Here is an 18,797-nt window from a genome sequence, read left to right on the forward strand (position 1 = left end):
CGGGCAAGGGCCTCATCTTGCGATGACGAGGGAACCACGTGGTTTTTCTCTAGTTGTGGCGGGATTCTCGAGTTATGACGGGGAATTCAGGCTTCCTCTTGTTTTGGCCCAGGAAGTCCAATCTTCCATTCGACTTGCGAGGGAGAGCCAGGGGTTGCTCTCGAGTCACTGCAGGACAAAAGACCTCATCTAGGCTTGTGTACAGGACATAATGTTCTTCTCCAGGGGTGACAGGGATATCGGGGTTGCATTCCAGTCTCACCCCGTGGGTCAGGCCTTGTCTCGAGGAGAAACAAAGGACTCCGCTGTCTTCTCGAGTCACGACAGGGACCTCTTGGAGCCCACTGAGTGGCCTAAATGGAGTCAAGCCTCCTGTGTAGCTTGTAGAGAAGACTCGTGCTTGACTGCATGCCATGCAGTTAAGGATGGCCCTCGTCTCTCCATGACGGGGGCGTCTTCTGGGTTTTATCGAGCTGCGGCATTTGTTTGGGGTTTCTCAGGAGGTACGACGGACAGCTCAGGGAGCCTCTAGTGTGCCGCCACGGAAGTCAGGCATCCATGCGCGTGGTGAGGCGGAGCGCGTCGTTGCTCTCGAGGCATGGTTGGGGACTAGGTCCTCAAGAAACGAAGAAGGACTCTCGAGGTCTTTCTCGGGTTGCGGCAGGAAACCCTCGTTTCCCTCGACTTCTGCCGGTGACCTTAGGGAACTTCCCAGCGTGCCTCTGAGAGGTCAGGTATACTGTGGAGTTGGCGGGGCCTCTCAGGACTCCACTGGGTTTGGCGAAATGGAAGAGGGCCTCATCTGGAGTGGAGGCAGGAACCTCAGGCTTCCTCTCCATTTCTGACTCTGATCGCAAGGTCCCTGCAGAGTTGGGACAGGAGAGTCAGGCCTCGTCTTGTCTGAGGAATGGAACTCCTCTTGCCTCACGAGTTGTTCAGGGGGTTTCAGGCCCCTTGTTGAGCTGTCTGTGGAACCTGCGGGTTTTGGGGGAAGATGTACATGGGTGTCAGTGCCCCTTCGTGTTGTGACTTCATCCACAGGGTTGCCTTCGAAGAGGATTCCTTGCATCGAGTTCTTATCAAGAGCGGACCGGGAAATCAGGGTCGTTCGGCATGTGGCACCACCCACGTGGCTAGTCTCGAATTTCCTCGTGAGACTGCCCTCATCCTGAGGTGCGCTGGGAAGGTTGGGAACCCCTTCCAGACAAAGCAGTGGAATCGACTCTCCTGTCGCGATGAGGAGGGGAGAAGAAGCTCAGATGAAGTAATGCCGGGAACCTCGGGGTTCCCCTCGAGTGAGGCCGGAGTGTCGGGAAATTTTGGGGTCTCATAAGGGTCCCAAGTACCGTTTCGCACTTCAAGACGGAACATGGGACTTCTCTTGAGACACTGTATCGGGCAAGGACCTCATCTTTCGAAGACGTTGGAAACACGTAGTTTTTCTCGAGTTGCGGCGGGATTCTCGAGTTACGACGGGGATTTCAGGCTTCTTCTTGTGTTGGACCAGGAAGCCCAATCTTCCATTCGATTTGAGAGGGAAAGCTGGGTTTGCGCTCGAGTCACTGCAGGACAAAAGAGTCCTCATCTAGGCCTGTGTCCAGGACTTAATATTCCTCTCAAGGGAAGACAGGGATCTCGGGGTTGCATTCCAGACTCACCCGGGGAGTCAGGCCACGTCTCGAGGGGAAGCAAAGGAGTCCGCTCTCCTCTCGAGTTGAGACGCATATCTCTTGGAGCCCACTGAGTGGCCTAAAGGGAGTCAAGCCTCCTCTTCAGTTTGGAGAGAGGACTCGGGATTGCTCTCCAGGCCATGCAGGAAAAGAAGGCCCTGATCTCGCCATCACGGGGGAGTCTCATGGTTTTCCATGAGCTGCTGCGCCAGTGTGGGTTTTCTCAAGAGGTACGACGAGGATCTCAGGGAGCCTCTCCTGAGGAGCCAGGGAAGTCAGGTCTCCATGCGCGTGGCGAGGGGGAGCGTGTCATTGCTCTCGAGTCATGGTAGGGGACTAGGGCCTCAAGACGCATTGAAGAAGGACTCTCGAGGTCTTTCTCGCGTCGCGGCAGGAAACCCAGGGTTCCCTCTACTTGTTCCTGTGACTTCAGGGAGCTTCTCAGGGTGCCTCTGAGAAGTCAGGGATACTGTGGAGTTGGGAGGGGCCTCTCGGGACTCCACTGGGTTTGGTGCAATGGAAGAGGGCCTCATCTAGAGTGGAGGCAGGAACCTCAGGGTTTCTCTCCATTTCCGACTCAGATTGCAGGGTACGTGCAGAGTAGGGACAAGAGAGTCACGCCTCGTCTTCTGTGGAGGAATGAATCTCCGCTTGCCTTTCGAGTTGTTCACGGGGTGACAGGCCACTTTTTGAGCTGTCTGTGGAACCTTCGGGTTTTTCCGGACGATGCACGGGGGTGTCAGTGCCCCTTCGTGTTGTGCCTTCATCCACAGAGTTTCCTTCAAAGAGGTGTCCAGGCATCGGGTTCTTTCCAAGAGCTGACCGGCAAATCGGGGTCTTTAGGCCTGTGGCACCACCCACGAGACTATGTCTCGAATTTCCTCGTGAGACTGGCCTCATCATGAGCTGTGCCAGGAAGGTCGGGAGCCCCTTGCAGACAAAGCAGGGGAATCAACCGTCCTGTCGCGATCAGAAGGGGAGAAGGGGCTCAGATGTTGTGGTGCTGGGAACCTCGGTGTTCCCCTCAAGTGAAAACAGTATGTTGGGGAACTTTTGGGGTCACATCAAGGGTGCCAAGTATCGTTTCGCACTTCAAGACGGAACGTGGGACTTCTCTTGAGACGCTGTAGCGGGCAAGGACCTCATCTGGCGCTGACGAGGGAACCACGTGGTTTTTCTCTAGTTGTGGCGGGATTCTCGAGTTATGACGGGGAATTCAAGCTTCCTCTTGTGTTTGCCCAGGAAGTCCAATCTTCCATTCGACTTGCGACGGAGAGCTCGGGGTTGCTCTTGAGTCACTACAGGGCAGAGACCTCATCTAGGCTTGTGTCCAGGATGTAATGTTCCTCTCCAGGGGCGACAGGTATATCGAGGTCGCATTCCAGTCTCACCCGGTGGGTCAGGCCTTGTCTCGAGGAGAAGCAAAGGACTCCGCTGTCCTCTTGAGTCGCGACGCGTATCTCTTGGAGCCCACTGAGTGGCCTAAAGGGAGTCAAGCCTCCTCTTCAGTTTGGAGAGAGGACTCGGGATTGCTCTCCAGGCCATGCAGGAAAAGAAGGCCCTGATCTCGCGATGACGGGGACGTCTCATGGGTTTCCTCGATCTCCGGCGTCAGTGTGGGTTTTCTCAAGAGGTACGATGAGGATCTCAGGGAGCCTCTCGTGTGGAACCAGGGAAGTCAGGTCTCCATGCGCGTAGCGAGGGGGAGCCCGTCATTGTTATCGAGTCATGGGAGGGGAATCGGGCCTCAAGACATGTTGAAGAAGGACTCTCTAGGTCTTTCTCAAGTCGCGGCAGGAAACCCAGAGTTCCCTCGACTTGTGCCTGTGACCTCAGGGAGCTTCTCAGGGTGCCTCTGAGACGTCAGGGATACTGTGGAGTTGGGAGGGGCGTCTCGGAACTCCACTGGGTTTGGTGCAATGGAAGAGGGCCTCATCACGAGTGGAGGCAGGAACCTCAGGGTTCCTCTCCATTTCTGACTCGGATCGCAGGGTCCCTGCAGAGTAGGGACAAGAGAGTCACGCCTGGTCTTTTGTTGAGAAATGGAACTCCGCTTGCCTCTTGAGTTGTTCACGGGGTGACAGGCCACTTGTCGAGCCGTATTTGGAACCTGCGGGTTTTTCTGTATGATGCACGGGGGTGTAAGTGCCTCTTTGTGTTGTGACTTCATCCACAGGGTTGAATTTGAAGAGATGTTCGGGCATCGGGTTCTTATCAAGAGCGAACCGGCAAATCGGGGTCTTTCGGTACGTGGCACCAACCACGAGGCTATGTCTCGAATTTCTTCATGAGACCGGCCTCATCCTGAGGTGCGACGGGAACGTTGGGAAACCCTTCCAGACAGAGCAGGAGAATCGACCCTCCTGTCGAGATCAGGAGGGGAGAAGGGGCTCAGATGAAGTGGTGCCGGGAACCTCGGTTTTCCCCTCGAGTGAGAACAGTATGTCGGGGCACTTTTGGGGTTGCATCAAGGGTGCCAAGTACCGTTTCGCACTTCAAGATGGAACGTGGGACTTCTCTTGAGATGCTGTAGCGGGCAAGGACCTCATCTTGTGTTGACGAGGGAACCACGTGTTTTTTCTCGAGTTGAGGCAGGATTCTCATCTTACGACGGGGAATTCAGGATGCCTCTCATGTTGGCCAGGAATGTCCAATCTTCCATTTGAGTTGCTAGGGAGAGCTGGGGATTGCTCTCGAGTCACTGCAGGGCAAATAGACTTCATCTTGGCTTGTGTCCAGAAACTAATGTTCCTCTCCAGGGCCGATAGGGATCTCGGAGTTGCATTCCAGACTCAACCGGGAAGTCAGGCCTGGTCTCGAGTGGAAGGAAAGTACTCCGCTCTCCTCTCGAGTCCTGATGGGTATCTCTTGGAGCCCACTGAGTGGCCTAAAGGCAGTCAAGCCTCCTGTGATGTTTGGAGAGAGGACTCGGGATTGCTCTCCAGGCCATGCAGGAAAAGAAAGCCCTCATCTTGTGATGATGGGGGAGTCTTGTGGTTTTTCTTGGGCTGCTGCGCCAGTGTGGGACTTCTCACGAGGTAGGAAGGGAAGCTCAGGGAGCCTCTCGTGTGGCGCCAGGGAAGTCAGGTCTCCATACGAATGGCGAGGGGGAGTGGGTCATTGCTCTTGTTTCATGGTAGGGGAATCAGGCCTCAAGATGGGTTGAAGGGGGAATCACGAGGTCATTCTCGAGTTGCCGCATGAAACCCTGAGTTCCCTGGACTTGTGATGGTGACCTCAGGGAGCTTCTCATGGTGCCTATGGAAAGTCAGAAATACTGTGGTTTTGGGAGGGGCCTCTTTGGACTCCAATGTATTTATTGAAGTTGAAGTGGTCCTCCTCTCGAGTGAGGAGGGAACCTCAGGCTTCCTCTCCTGTTCTGACGTGGGTCTCAGACTGTGTATGCCGTTTCAAACATGAAGTCAGTTCTCGACGTGTGTGGAGGCATGGAATTCTGCTTTCCTGTTCGGTAAAGCGTGTCAAGGACCCTTTCGAATTGCAAGGGAAACGTCTTTCTTTGGAAACACTGCAGCGTAAAAGGGACTCCTCAAGCGTGCAGGGGAGAATTTCTTAGTTTGCCTTGAGTTGTGGCGAGAAGCCTAGGGTTCCTCTCGAATTGCGTGTCGACCTGGGGGACTGCACGTGTCTCCTCAGGGAAGTCAGATCTCCTTTGTTGTTGAGAGGGGTACCTCGCTATTCCTTGCACATCGCTGCAGGGGTGAATAGGGCATCATCTCGAGTTGAGGCCGGAACCTTAGGCTGCCTCTCCATTTCTGACTTCGATCATATGGTCTCTGCAGATTGGAACACGAGAGTCAGGCCTCGTATTGTCTTGAGGAATGGAACTCCACTTGCCTCTGGAGTTCTTCACTGGGTGACAGGCCACTTGTCGAGTTGTATTTGGAACCTGCACCTTTTTCTGGACTGTGCAACAGGGGTGTCATTCCCCTTGGTGTTGTGACTTCATCCTCAGGGTTACATTCGAAGAGGTGCCCTGGCACCAGGGCTTATCTTGAACGGACAGGGATATCCTTGTCTTTTTTAAAGTGGCACGACCCACGAGGCTTCCTCTAGAATTTCAATATGAATCCTGCCACTTCCTGAGGTGCGTCGGTAAGGTCTGAATCCCTTTGCAGGCAGAGCAGGCGAGTCGACCCTCGTATCGAGATCAGGAGGGGAGAAGGGGCTCAGATTATGTTGTGCTGGGAACCTCGCTTTTCCTCTCGAATGATAACGGTATGTCGGGGAATTTTTTGAGTTGCATCAAGTGTTTCAAGTACCGTTTCGAATTTCCGAGGGAATGTTGGATTTCTCTTGAGACGCTGCAGTGGGAAAGGGCCTCATCTCGCGATGACCTGGGAACCCCGTGGTTTTCTTCGAGTTATGGCGGGATTCTCAAGTTACGACGGGGAATTCAGGGAGCCTCTCCATTTGGCGCACGGAAGTCCAATCACCATTCGAATTACGAGTGGGAGCCGGGGATTGCTCTCGAGTCACTGCAGGGCAAATAGACCTCATCTAGGCATGTGTCCACAAATTCTGTGTTCCTGTCCAGTGGCGACAGGGATCTCGGGGTTGCATTCAAGGTTCACCTGGGGAGTCAGGCCTTGCTCAAGTGGAAGCAAAGAACTCTGCTCTCCTCTCGAGTTGTGACGTGTATCTCTTGGAGCCAATTGAGTGGCCTAAAGGGTGTCAAGCCCCCTGTAGAATTTTGAGAGAGGACTTGGAATTGCTCTCTAGGCCCTGCAGGAAAAGAAGGGCCTCATCTCGCGATGACAGGGGAATCTCGTGGTTTTTTTTGAGCTGCAGCAGGACGTGTGGGATTTCCCTCGAGTAACGACGGGGACCTTAGGGTGCCTCTCATGTGGCCCCAGGGAAGTTCAGTCTCCATTCGAATTTCCAGGGGGAGCACGGCATTGCTCTCGTGTCACAGCAGGGGAATCGGGCCTCAAGATGTGTTGAAGGGGGAAGATCGAGATCTTTCTGGAGTTGCAGCAGGAAACCCTGGCGTCCCTGGACATGTGACAGTGACCTCAGGGAGCTTCTCAGGGTACTTACGGGAAGTCAGGAATATTGTGGATTTGCAGCGGCCTCTTGGCAGTCCACTGGGGTCGGTGCAAAGGAAGAGGGCCTCATCGAGTGTTGAGGCGGGGAAAACGGGTCTCTTCTTGACTTGTGGCGGGAAACTCAGCATTCCTCTCGAGTTGGGACGGGTATCTCTTGAAACTTCTGGAGTTTCTTAAATCATGTCGAGGACCCTTTCGAGTTCAAAGGGAAACGTTGTCTTTCCTTGGAAACGCTGCAGTGTAAAAGGGGAGAATTTCTTCAAGCGTGCAGGGGAGAATTTCTTAGTTTGCCTTGAGTTGTGGCGAGAAGCCTAGGGTTCCTCTCGAATTGCGTGTCGACCTGGGGGACTGCACGTGTCTCCTCAGGGAAGTCAGATCTCCTTTGTTGTTGAGAGGGGTACCTCGCTATTCCTTGCACATCGCTGCAGGGGTGAATAGGTCATCATCTCGAGTTGAGGCCAGAACCTCAGTCTTCCTCTCCATTTCTGACTTCGATCATATGGTCTCTGCAGATTGGAACACGAGAGTCAGGCCTCGTATTGTCTTGAGGAATGGAACTCCACTTGCCTCTGGAGTTCTTCACTGGGTGACAGGCCACTTGTCGAGTTGTATTTGGAACCTGCACCTTTTTCCAGACAATGCAACAGGGGTGTCATTCCCCTTCGTGTTGTGACTTCATCCTCAGAATTACATTCAAAGAGGTGCCCGGGCATCGGGACTTGCCTTGAATGGACAGTGAAATCTTTGTCTTTCTTAAAGTGGCATGACCCAAGTGGCTTCCTCTCGAATTTCAATATGGGACCTGACTCTTCATGAGGTGTGACAGTAAGGTCTGGATCCCTTTGCAGACATAGCAGGCGAGTCGACCCTCGTATCGAGATCAGGATGGGAGAACGGGCTCAGATTAAGTGGTGCCGGGAAACTCGGTGTTCCTCTCGAATGAGAACAGTATGTCGGGGCACTTTTTGAGTTGCATCAAGGGCTTCAAGTACCGTTTCGAATTTACGAGGGAACGTGGGATTTCTCTTGAGACGCTGAAGCGGGAAAGGGCCTCACCTCTCGATTATGGGGGAACCTCTTCGTTTTTCTCGTGTTAAGGCAGGATTCTCGAGTTATGAACGGGAACTCAGGGAGCCTCTTGATTTGGTTCAGGGAAGTCCAATCTCCATTTGAGGTACGAGTGGGAGCTGGGGATTGCTCTTGAGTCACTGTAGGGCAAATAGACCTCATCTAGGCATGTATCCACAAATTCCGTGTTCCTTTCCAGTGGCGACAGGGATCTCAGGGTTGCATTCAAGGTTCACCTGGGGAGTCAGGCCTCGCTCGAGTGGAAGCAAAGAACTCCTCTCTCCTCTCGAGTTGTGACAGGTATCTCTTGGAGCCCATTGAGTGGCCTAAAGGGAGTCAAACCTCCTGTGGAGTTTTCAGAGAGAACTCGGGATTGCTCTCTAGACCCTGGAGGAAAAGAAGGGCCTCATCTCGCGATGACGGTGGAAACTCGTGGATTTTTTAGAGCTGCCATGGGACGTGCGTGATTTCTCTCGAGTTACGACTTCAATCTCAGGGAGCCTCTCATGTGGCCCCTGGGAAGTCCAGTCTCCATTCGAGTTTCTAGGGGGAGAGCCGCATTGCTTTCGAGTCATGGCTGGGGAATCCGTCCTCAAGCCACGTTGAAGGAAGAATCTCGAGGTCTTTCTCGAGTTGTGGCAGGAAACCCTGGGTTCCCTCAACTTATGATTGTGACCTCAGGGAGCTTCTCAGGGTGCCTATTAGAAGTCAGGAATACTGTGGAGTTGGGAGGGACTCTCGGGACTCCACTGTGTTTGGTTGAAGGAAGAGGGCCTCATCTCGAGTTGAGTCAGGAACCACAGGGTTCCTCTCCTGTTCTGACGTGGGTCTCGGCCTGTGTATGCCATTTCAAACAGGGAGTTAGGTCTCGACATGTGTGGAGGCGTTGAACTCTGCTTTCCTCTCGAGTTGTCAACGGGGTTTCAGGCCTCTAGGGGAGTTGAATTTTGGACCTGGGGCTCTTTTTGGATTAGCAACAGGGGCATCAGAACTCCCTTCATGCTTTCAGTAAATTCTCGGCTGACATTCGAATCAGTGCAAGGAAATCAAGCCTGATCTCAAGTGGATGGGGAAATACGTGGCTTTCAAATCGTGACAAGGCCCCCGGGTTCCCCTCCAGTGTCATGTAGATACCATCCTACTGTCACGGTGAAACGGGGATGTCGGCATTCCTTTGCAGGCGAAGCAGGAAAATCGACCCTCATCTCGACTTGAGGCGGGGAAAACCGGGCTCTTCTTGACTTGTGGCGGGAAACTCAGCATTCCTCTCTACTGGGAACGAGTATCTCGGGAAACTTCTGGAATTTCGTAAAGCGGGTCAAGGACGCTTTCGAGTTGTAAGGCAACGTGGGCTTTCTTTGGAAACGCTGCAGTGTAAAAGAGCCTCCTCTAGCGTGCAGTGGAGAATTATGTAGTTTGCGTGATGTTGTGGCAGGAAGCTGAGGGTTCTCCTTGAGTTGTGTGTCGGCCTGGGAGACCACTCGTGTCTCCTCAGGGAAGTCAGATCTCCTTTGGTATTTCGAGAGGCACCTCGGTATTCCTTGTGCATTGCTGCAGGGATGAAGAGGGCCTCATCTCAAGTTGAGGCGGGAACCTCAGTGTTCCTCTCTATTTCTGACTTCAATCGGAGGGTCTCAGCAGAGTTGGAATAGGAGAGGCAGGCCTCGTCTTGTGTTGAGGAATGGAACTCCGCTTTCCTCTTTCGTTGTTCTTGGGGTGACAGGACACTTGTAAAGTTGTATTTAGAACCTACGTATTTTTCCGGAGGAGGTGACTAGGGTGTCAGTGCCCCTTCGTGTTGTGACTTCAACCTCAGGGTTACATTTGAAGAGGTGCCTGGGCATCGGGACTTACTTTGAGTGGACGGGGATATGGGTGTCTTTTGGAATGTGGCACCACCCAAGAGGCTTGCTGTAGAGTTTCAATGTGAGACTGGACTTCTCCTGAGGTGTGACGGGATGGTCACGATCCCTTTCTGGACAAAGCAGGGGAATTGACCCTCATATTGAGATCAGGAGGGGAGAAGGGGTCAGATCAAGTAGTGCCGGGAAACTCCGTTTTCCTCTCCAGTGAGATGGGTATGTTGGGGAACTTTTTGAGTTGCATCAAGGGTGTCAAGTACCATTTTGAATTTCAAGAGAAAATGTGGGATTTCTTTTGAGACTCTGCAGTGGGAAAGGAACTCACCTAGTGATGACGGGGGAACCTCGTTGTTTTTCTCGAGTTGCGGTAGGATTCTCGAGTTATGATGGGGAAATCAGGGAACCTCTCGTGTTGCCCCAGGGAAGTCCAATCTCCATTCGAGGTGCAAGAGGGAGCTGGGGATTGCTCTCGGGTCAGTGCAGGGAAAATAGACCTCATCTAGGGTTGTCTCAAAAACGACAGAATGATCTCTGTTCATTTCCAAGGCAAACCATTCAATATCACAGTAATCCAAGTCTGTGTCACAACCAGTAACGCTGAAGAAGCTGAAGTTGATCCGTTCTATGAAGACCTACAAGACTTTTTAGAACTAACACCCCAAAAATATGTCCTTTTCATTATAGGGGACTGAAATGCAAAAGTAGGAAGTCAAGAAACACCTGGAGTAACAGGCAAATTTGGCCTTGGAATACGGAATGAAACAGGGCAAAGACTAATAGATTTTTGCCAAGAAAATGCACTGGTCATAACAAACACCCTCTTCCAACAACATGAGAGAAGACTCTATACATGGACATCACCTGATGGTCAACACCAAAATCAGATTGATAATATTCTTTGTAGTCAAAGATGGAGAAACTCTATACAGGCAGCAAAAACAAGACCAGGAGCTGACTGTGGCTCAAATCATGAACTCATTTTTGCCAAATTCAGACTTAAAGTGAAGAAAGTAGGGAAAATCACTTGACTATTCAGGTATGACCTAAATCAAATACCTTGTGATTATACAGGGGAAGTGAGAAATAGATTTAAGGGCCTAGATCTGATAGATAGAGTGCCTGATGAACTATGGAATGAGGTTCGTGACATAGTACAGGAGACAGGGATCAAGATCATCCCCATGGAAAAGAAATGCAAAAAAGGAAAATGGCTGTCTGGGGAGGCCATACAAATAGCTGTGAAAACAAGAGAAGTGAAAAGCAAAGGAGAAAAGGAAAGATATAAATATCTGAATGCAGATTTCCAAAGAATAGCAAGAAGAGATAAGAAAGCCTTCTTCAGCGATCAATGCAAAGAAATAGAGGAAAACACCAGAATGGGAAAGACTAGGGATCTCTTCAAGAAAATGAGAGACACCAAAGGAACATTTCATGCAAAGATGAGCTCGATAAAGGACAGAAATGGTATGGAGGTAACAGAAGCAGAAGATATTAAGAAGAGATGGCAAGAATACACAGAAGAACTGTACAAAAAAGATCTTCACGACCCAGATAATCACGATGGTGTGATCACTGACCTAGAACCAGACATCCTGGAATGTGAAGTCAAGTGGGCCTTAGAAAGCACTACTAACAGAGCTAGTGGAGGTGATGGAATTCCACTTGAGCTATTCCAAATCCTGAAAGACAATGATGTGAAAGTGCTGCACTCCATATGCCAGCAAATTTGGAAAACTCAGCAGTGGCCACAGGACTGCAAATGTCAGTTTTCATTCCAATCCCAAAGAAAGGCAATGCCAAAGAATGCTCAAACTACCACACAATTGTACTCATCTCACATGCTAGTAAAGTAATGCTCAAAATTCTCCAAGCCAGGCTTCAGCAATATGTGAACCATGAACTTCCTGATGTTCAAGCTAGTTTTAGAAAAGGCAGAGGAACCAGAGATCAAATTGCCAACGTCTGCTGGATCATGGAAAAAGCAAGAGAGTTCCAGAGACACATCTATTTCTGCTTTATTGACTATGCCAAAGCCTTTGACTGTGTGGATCACAATCAACTGTGTAAAACTCTGAAAGAGATGGGAATACCAGACCACCTGATCTGCCTCTTGAGAAATTTGTATGCAGGTCAGGAAGCAACAGTTAGAACTGGACATGGAACAACAGTCTGGTTCCAAATAGGAAAAGGAGTTCGTCAAAGCTGTATATTGTCACCCTGTTTATTTAACTTATATGCAGAGTATATAATGAGAAACGCTGGACTGGAAGGAACACAAACTGGAATCAAGATTGCGAGGAAAAATATCAATAACCTCAGATATGCAGATGACACCACCCTTATGGCAGAAAGTGAAGAGGAACTGAAAAGCCTCTTGATGAAAGTGAAAGGGGAGAGTGAAAAAGTTGGCTTAAAGCTCAACATTCAGAAAACGAAGATCATGGCATCCGGTCCCACCACTTCATGGGAAATAGATGGGGAAACAGTGGAAACAGTGTCAGACTTTATCTTTCTGGGCTCCAAAATCACTGCAGATGGTGACTGCAGCCATGAAATTAAAATATGCTTACTCCTTGGAAGGAAAGTTATGACCAACTTAGATAGCATATTCAAAAGCAGAGACATTACTTTGCCAACAAAGGTCCGGCTAGTCAAGGCTATGGTTTTTCCTGTGGTCATGTATGGATGTGAGAGTCAGACTGTGAAGAAGGCTGAGAGCTGAAGAATTGATGGTTTTGAACTGTGGTGTTGGAGAAGACTCTTGAGAGTCCCTTTGACTGCAAGGAGATCCAACCAGTACATTCTGAAGGAGATCAGCCCTTGGAAGAATGACGCTAAAGCTGAAACTCCAGTACTTTGGCCACCTCATGCGAAGAGTTGACTCATTGGAAAAGACTCTGATGCTGGAAGGGATTGGGGGCAAGAGGAGAAGGGGATGACAGAGGATGAGATCGCTGGATGTCATCACTGACTCGATGGACGTGAGTCTGAGTGAACTCCAGGAGTTGGTGATGAATAGGGAGGCCTGGCGTGCTGCTATTCATGGGGTCCCAAAGAGTCGAACACGACTGAGAGACTGATCTGATCTGATCTGAGGGTTGTGTCCAGAGACTCCGTATTCCTCTCCAGTGGTGACAGGGATCTCAGGGTTGCATTCAATGTTCACCTGGAAGTCAAGTCTCGTCTCAAGTGGAAGCAAAGCACTCTGCTCTCCTCTCGAGTTGCAACGGGTATCTCTTGGAGCCCATTGAGTGGCCTAAATAGAGTCAAGCCTCCTGTGGAGTTTTGAGAGAGGACTAGGGATTGCTCTCTAGGTCCCACAGCAAAAGAAGGTTCTCATCTCGCAATGACGGGGGAATCTCATGGTTTTTTTCGAGCTGCTATGGGACGTGTGAGGTTTCTCTTGAGTTACGACGGGGAACTCAGGGAGCCTCTCGTGTGGCCCCAGGGAAGTCCAGTCTCCATTCGAGTTGCGAGCGCGAGCGCTGCATTGCTCTCGAGTCACGAAAGGGGAATCAGGCCTCAAGACACGTTGACAGGGGAATCTCGTGGTCTTTCTCGAGTTGCGGCAGGAAACACTGGGTTCCCTCGACTTGTGACAGTGACTTCAGGGAGCTTCTCAGGGTGCCTATAGAAAGTCACGAATACTGTGGAGTTTGGAGGGACCTCTCAGGACTCCACTGGGTTTGATCGATGGAAGAGGGCCTCATCTTTAGTTGAGGCACGAACCTCAGGATTCCTCTCCTGTTCTGACATGGGTCTAGCACTGTATATGCCATTTCAAACAGGGAGTAAGGTCTCGACTTGTGTGGAGGCATGGAACTCTGCTTTCCTCTTGAATTGTCAAAGGAGTTTCAGGCCTCCAGCCAAGTTGAATTTGTGACTGGGGGCTCTTTTCGTAATAGAAACTGGGGCATCAATACTCCCTTCGTGTTGTGAGTTGATTCTTGGCTGACAGTTGAATCGGTGCAAGGAAATCAGGCCTGATCCTGAGTGGATGGGGAAATACGTGGCTTTCGAATTGAGGCAAGGCCCCCGGGTTGTCCTCCAGTGTCATGTAGATACCAGCCTCTTCTCGAGATGCGATGCGGATGTTAACATTCCTTTCAAGGCGAAGCAGGGCAATCGAACCTCATCTCGACTTGAGGCGGGGAAAACGGGGCTCTTCTTGACTTGTTGTGGGAATTTCAGCGTGCCTCTCTAGTGGGTACGGGTATGTCTGGAAACTTCAGGTGTTTCATAAAGCGTGTTGAAGACTCTTTCGAGTTCCAAGGGAAAAGTGTGCTTTCTTTGCAAATGCTGCAGCGTAAAAGGGCCTCCTCAAGAGTGCAGGCGAGAATTTCGTCATTTGCATGGAGTTGTGGTGAGCGCATAGGGTTCCTCTCGAGTTGCCTGTCGACCTTGGGGACCGCTAGTGTTTCCTCAGGGAAGTCAGATCTCCTTTGGCATTGCGAGGGCCACCTCAGGATTCCTTGCTCAACTCGGCGGGGATGAATAGGGCCTCATCTCGAGATGAGGCGGGAACCTCAGTGTTCCTCTCCATTACAGACTTCGATCGCAGGGTCTCTGGAGAGTTGGAACAGGAGAGTCAGGCCTCATCTTGTGTTGAGGTATAGAACTCCGCATTCCTCTCGAGTTGTTCATGGGGTAACAGGCCATTTGTCGACTTGTATTTGGAACCTGTGGGTTTTTCCGGAGGATGCAACTGGGGTGTCAGTGCCCCTTCGTGTTGTGACTTCATCCACAGGTTTACATTCAAAGAGGTGTTCGGGCATCGGGTTCTTATCAAGAATGGACGGGGAAATCGATGGCTTTTGGAATGTGGCACTACCCAGGAAGCTACTCTCGAATTTCTTTGTGAGTCCAGCATCGTCCTGAGATGCGAAGTGAAGGTTGGGATCACTTTCCAGACAAAGCAGGGAAATCAACCCTCATGTGGAGATCAGAAGGGAAAAAGGGGCTCAGATTAACTGGAGCCAGGAACCTCGGTGTTCCTCTCAAGTGAGACCGGTATGTCGGGGAACTTTTTGGGTTGCATCAAGGGTGTAAAGTACCATTTCGAATTTCAAGAGGGAACGTGGGATTTCTCTTGAGACGCTGCAGAGGGAAGGGGCCTCATCTCACGATGACAGTGGAACATCGTGGTTTTTCCCTGTTGTGGCAGGATTCTCAAAGTACGACAGGGAACTCAAGGAGCCTCTCGTGTTGCCCTAGGGAAGTCCAATCTCCATTCAAGTTGCAAGGGGGAGCTGGGGATTCTCTCGAGTCAAAGCAGGATTTTGTCCAGAAAATCCGTGTTCCTCTCCAATGGCAACAGGGATCTCGGTGTTACATTCAAGGTTCACCCAGGGAGTCAGGCCTCTTCTCAAGTGGAAGCCAAGAACTCTGCTCTCCTCTCCAGTTGCCACGGGTATCTCTTGGAGCACACTGAGTGGCCTAAATGGAGTCAAGCCTCCAGTGGAGTTTTGACAGAAGACTCGGGATTGCTCTCTAGGCCCTGCAGGAAAAGAAAGGCCTCATCTCGCGATTACAGGGGAATCTCATGGTTTTTCTCGAGCCGCGGCACCAGTGTGGGGTTTCTCACGAGGTATGACGGGGAACTCAGGGAGCCTCTCCTGTGGCGCCAAAGAAGTCAGGTCTCCATTCGAGTTGCGAGGGGGAGCGTGGCATTTCTTTTGAGTCATGGTAGGGGAATCAGACCTCAAGACGCGTTGAAGGACTATCGAGGTCTTTCTCGGGTTGCGGCAGGAAATCCTGGGTTCCCTCGACTTGTGCCAGTGACCTCAGGGAGCTTCTCAGGGTGCCTATGAGAAGTCAGGGATACTGTGGATTTGGGAGGGGCCCCTGGGGACGCCACTGGGTTTGGTGCAATGGAAGAGGGCTTCATCTCGTGTTGAGGTGGGAACCTCAGGTTTCCTCTCCTGTTTTGACGTGCATCTTGGGCTATGCATACCGTTTCAAACAGGGAGGTAGGTCTGGACGTGTGTGAAGGAATGGAACTCTGCTTTCCTCTCGAGTTTTCAAAGGGGTTTCAGGCCTCAAGTCTAGTTGAATATGGGACTTGGGGCTCCTTTCAGATTAACAACCAGGGCATCAGAAATCCTTCCTGTTGTGATTTGATTCTCATCTGACTTTCGAATTGGTGCAAGGAAATCAGGCCTGATCTCGGGTGGATTGGGAAATCAGTGGCTTTTGAATTTTGACAAGGCCCCCGGGTTCCCTCCAGTGTCAAGTAGATTCCAGTCTCCTCTCGAGGTTTGACGGGGACGTCGGCATTCAGTTCCAGGCGAAGCAGGGCAATCGACCCTCATCTTGACTTGAGGCGGGACAATGGGGCTCTTCTTGATTTGTGGCGGGAATTTCAGCGTTCCTCTCGAGTGGGGACGGGTATCTTGGGAAACGTCTGGAGTTTCATAAAGCATGTAGAGGACCCTTTTGTGTTCCCAGGGAAACGTGGGCTTTGTTTGGAAATGCTGCAGCGTAAAAGGGCCTCCTCAAGCTTGCAGGCGAGAATTTCATCGTTTGTGTGGAGTTGTGGCAGGAAGCTTAGGGTTCCTCTCGAGTTGCCTGTCGACCTAGGGACCACTCGTGTTTCCTCAGGGAAGTTAGATTTCCTTTGGCATTTCGAGGGCCACCTAGGGTTTCCTCCCTCATCACTGCAGGGATGAATAGGGCCTCATCTTGACATGAGGCGGGAATTTTAGTGTTCTTCTCCATTTCTGACTTCGATCACAGGGCTCTGCAGAGTTGGAAAAGGAGATTCAGACCTCGTCTTGTGAAAAGGTTGGAACTCCACTGGCCTCTCGAGTTGTTCACAGGGTGACAGACCATTTGTAGAGTTGTATTTGGAACCTGTGGTTGTTTCTAGACAATGCAACTGGGGTGTCAGTGTCCCTTCGTGTTGTGACTTCATCCACAGAGTTACATTCGAAGAGTTGTCCCAGCATCGGGTTCTTATCCAATGTGGACAGGGAAATTGGTGTCTTTCGGAATGTTGCATGACTCATGAGGCTACTTCTGGAATTTCTTTGTGAGACCGACCTCCTCCTGAGGTGCGACTGGAAGGTCGGGATCCCTTTCCAGACAAATCAGGGGAATGGACCCTCATGTCGAGATCAGGAGGGGAGAAGGGGCTCAGATGAAATGATGCCAGGAAAATTGGTGTTCCTTTCGAGTGAGACTGGTATGTCTGGGAACTTTTTGGGTTGCATCAAGGGTGTCAAGTACCATTTCGAATTTCAAGAGGAATCGTGGGATTTCTCTTGAGACGCTGCAGGGGGAAGGGGCCTCATCTCACGATGACGGGGGAACCTCGTGGTTTTTCTCGAGTTGCGGTGGGATTCTCGAGTTATGACAGGGAACTCAGGGAGCCTCTCATGTTGCCCCCAGGTAAGTCCAATCACCATTCCAGTTTCGAAGGAGACCTGGGGATTGCTCTCGAGACACAGCAGGGCAAATAGACTTCATCTAGGCTTGTGTCCAGAAACTATGTGTTCCTCTCCAGTGGTGAGAGGGATCTCGGGGTTGCATTCAAGAATCACCCAGAGAGTCAGGCCCAGTCTCAAGTGGAAGCAAAGAACTCTGCTCTCCTCTCCAGTTGCGACGGGTATCTCTTGGAGCCAATTGAGTGGCCTAAAGGCAGTCAAGCCTCCAGTGGAGTTTTGACAGAAGACTCGGGATTGCTCTCTAGGCCCTGCAGGAAAGGAAGGGCCTCATCTCCCGATGAGGGGGAATCTCATGTTTTTTTCTGAGCTGCATTTCTCACGAGTTCCGGCGGGGAACTCAGGGACCCTCTCGTGTGGCACCAGGGAAGTCCAGTCTCCATTCGATTTGTGAGGGGGAGCGGGGCATTCCTCTCGAGTCATGTTAGGGAGGGGAATCAGTCCTCAAGATTCGTTGATGAAGGAATCACGAGGTCTTTCTCGAGTTGTGGCAGGAAACCCTGGGTCCCCTAGACTTGTGCCGGTGACATCAGGGAGCTTCTCAGGGTGCCTCTGAGAAATCAAGGATACTGTGGATTTGGGAGGAGCCTCTCGGGACTCCACTAGGTTTGGTGCAATGGAAAGGGCCTCATCTCGAGTTGAGCCGGGAACCTCAGGGTTCCTCTCCGTTTCTGACTTCAATTTCGGGGTCTCTGCAGAGTTGGAATAGGAGAGTCAGGCCTCGTATTTTGTTGAGGAATGGAACTCCGCTGCCTCTCGAGTTGTTCACGGGGTGACAGGCAACTTGTTGAGTTGTATTTGGAACCTGTGGCTGTTTCTGGACAGAGAAACTGGAGTGTCAGTGCCCCTTTGTGTTGTGACTTCATCCACAGGGTTACATTCGAAGAGGTGCCTGGGCATCGGGACCTTTCTTGAGTGGACAGGGAAATTGGTGTCTTTCAGAATGTGGCACGACACATGAGCCTTCCTCTCGAGTTTCATTGTGAGACCAGCCTCCTCCTGAGGTGGGAAGAGAAGGTCGTAATCCCCTTCCAGACAAAGCAGGGGAATCGACCCTCATGTCAAGATCAGGAGGGGAGAAGGGGCTCAGATTAAGTGGTGCCGGGAAGTTTGGTGTTCCTCTCGCGTGAAACTGGTATGTTGGGGAACTTTTTGAAGTGCATTATGGGTGTCAAGTACCGTTTCGAATTTCAAGAGGGATCCTGGGATATCTCTTGTGACGCTGCAGCAGGAAAGGGCTTCATCTCTCGATGACGGGGGAACCTCGTGGTTTTTCTCAAGTTGCAGTGGGATTCTCGAGTTACGACGGGGAACTCAGGATGCCTCTCCTGTTGGTCCAGGGAAGTCCAATCTCCATTCAGGTTGCGAGGGGGAGCTGGGGATTGTTCTTGAGTCAGTGCAGGGCAAATAGACCTCATCTAGGCTTGTATTCAGAAACTACGTGTTCCTCTCCAGTGTCAACAGGGATCTCGGGGTTGCATTCAAGGTTCATCCGGGGAGTCAGGTTTCGTCTTGAGTGGAAGCAAAGAACTCCGCTCTTCTCTCCAGTTGTGACAGGTATCTCTTGGAGTCCATTGAGTGGCCTAAAGGGAGTCAAGGCTGCTGTGGAGTTTTGAGAGCAGACGTCGGATTGCTATCTAGGCCCTGCAGGAAAAGAAGGGCCTCTTCTCTCGATGACCAGGAAATCTC

Source organism: Bubalus kerabau, chromosome X, assembly GCF_029407905.1.
Source record: "Bubalus kerabau isolate K-KA32 ecotype Philippines breed swamp buffalo chromosome X, PCC_UOA_SB_1v2, whole genome shotgun sequence".
NCBI classification, from domain to species: Eukaryota; Metazoa; Chordata; class Mammalia; order Artiodactyla; family Bovidae; genus Bubalus; species Bubalus kerabau.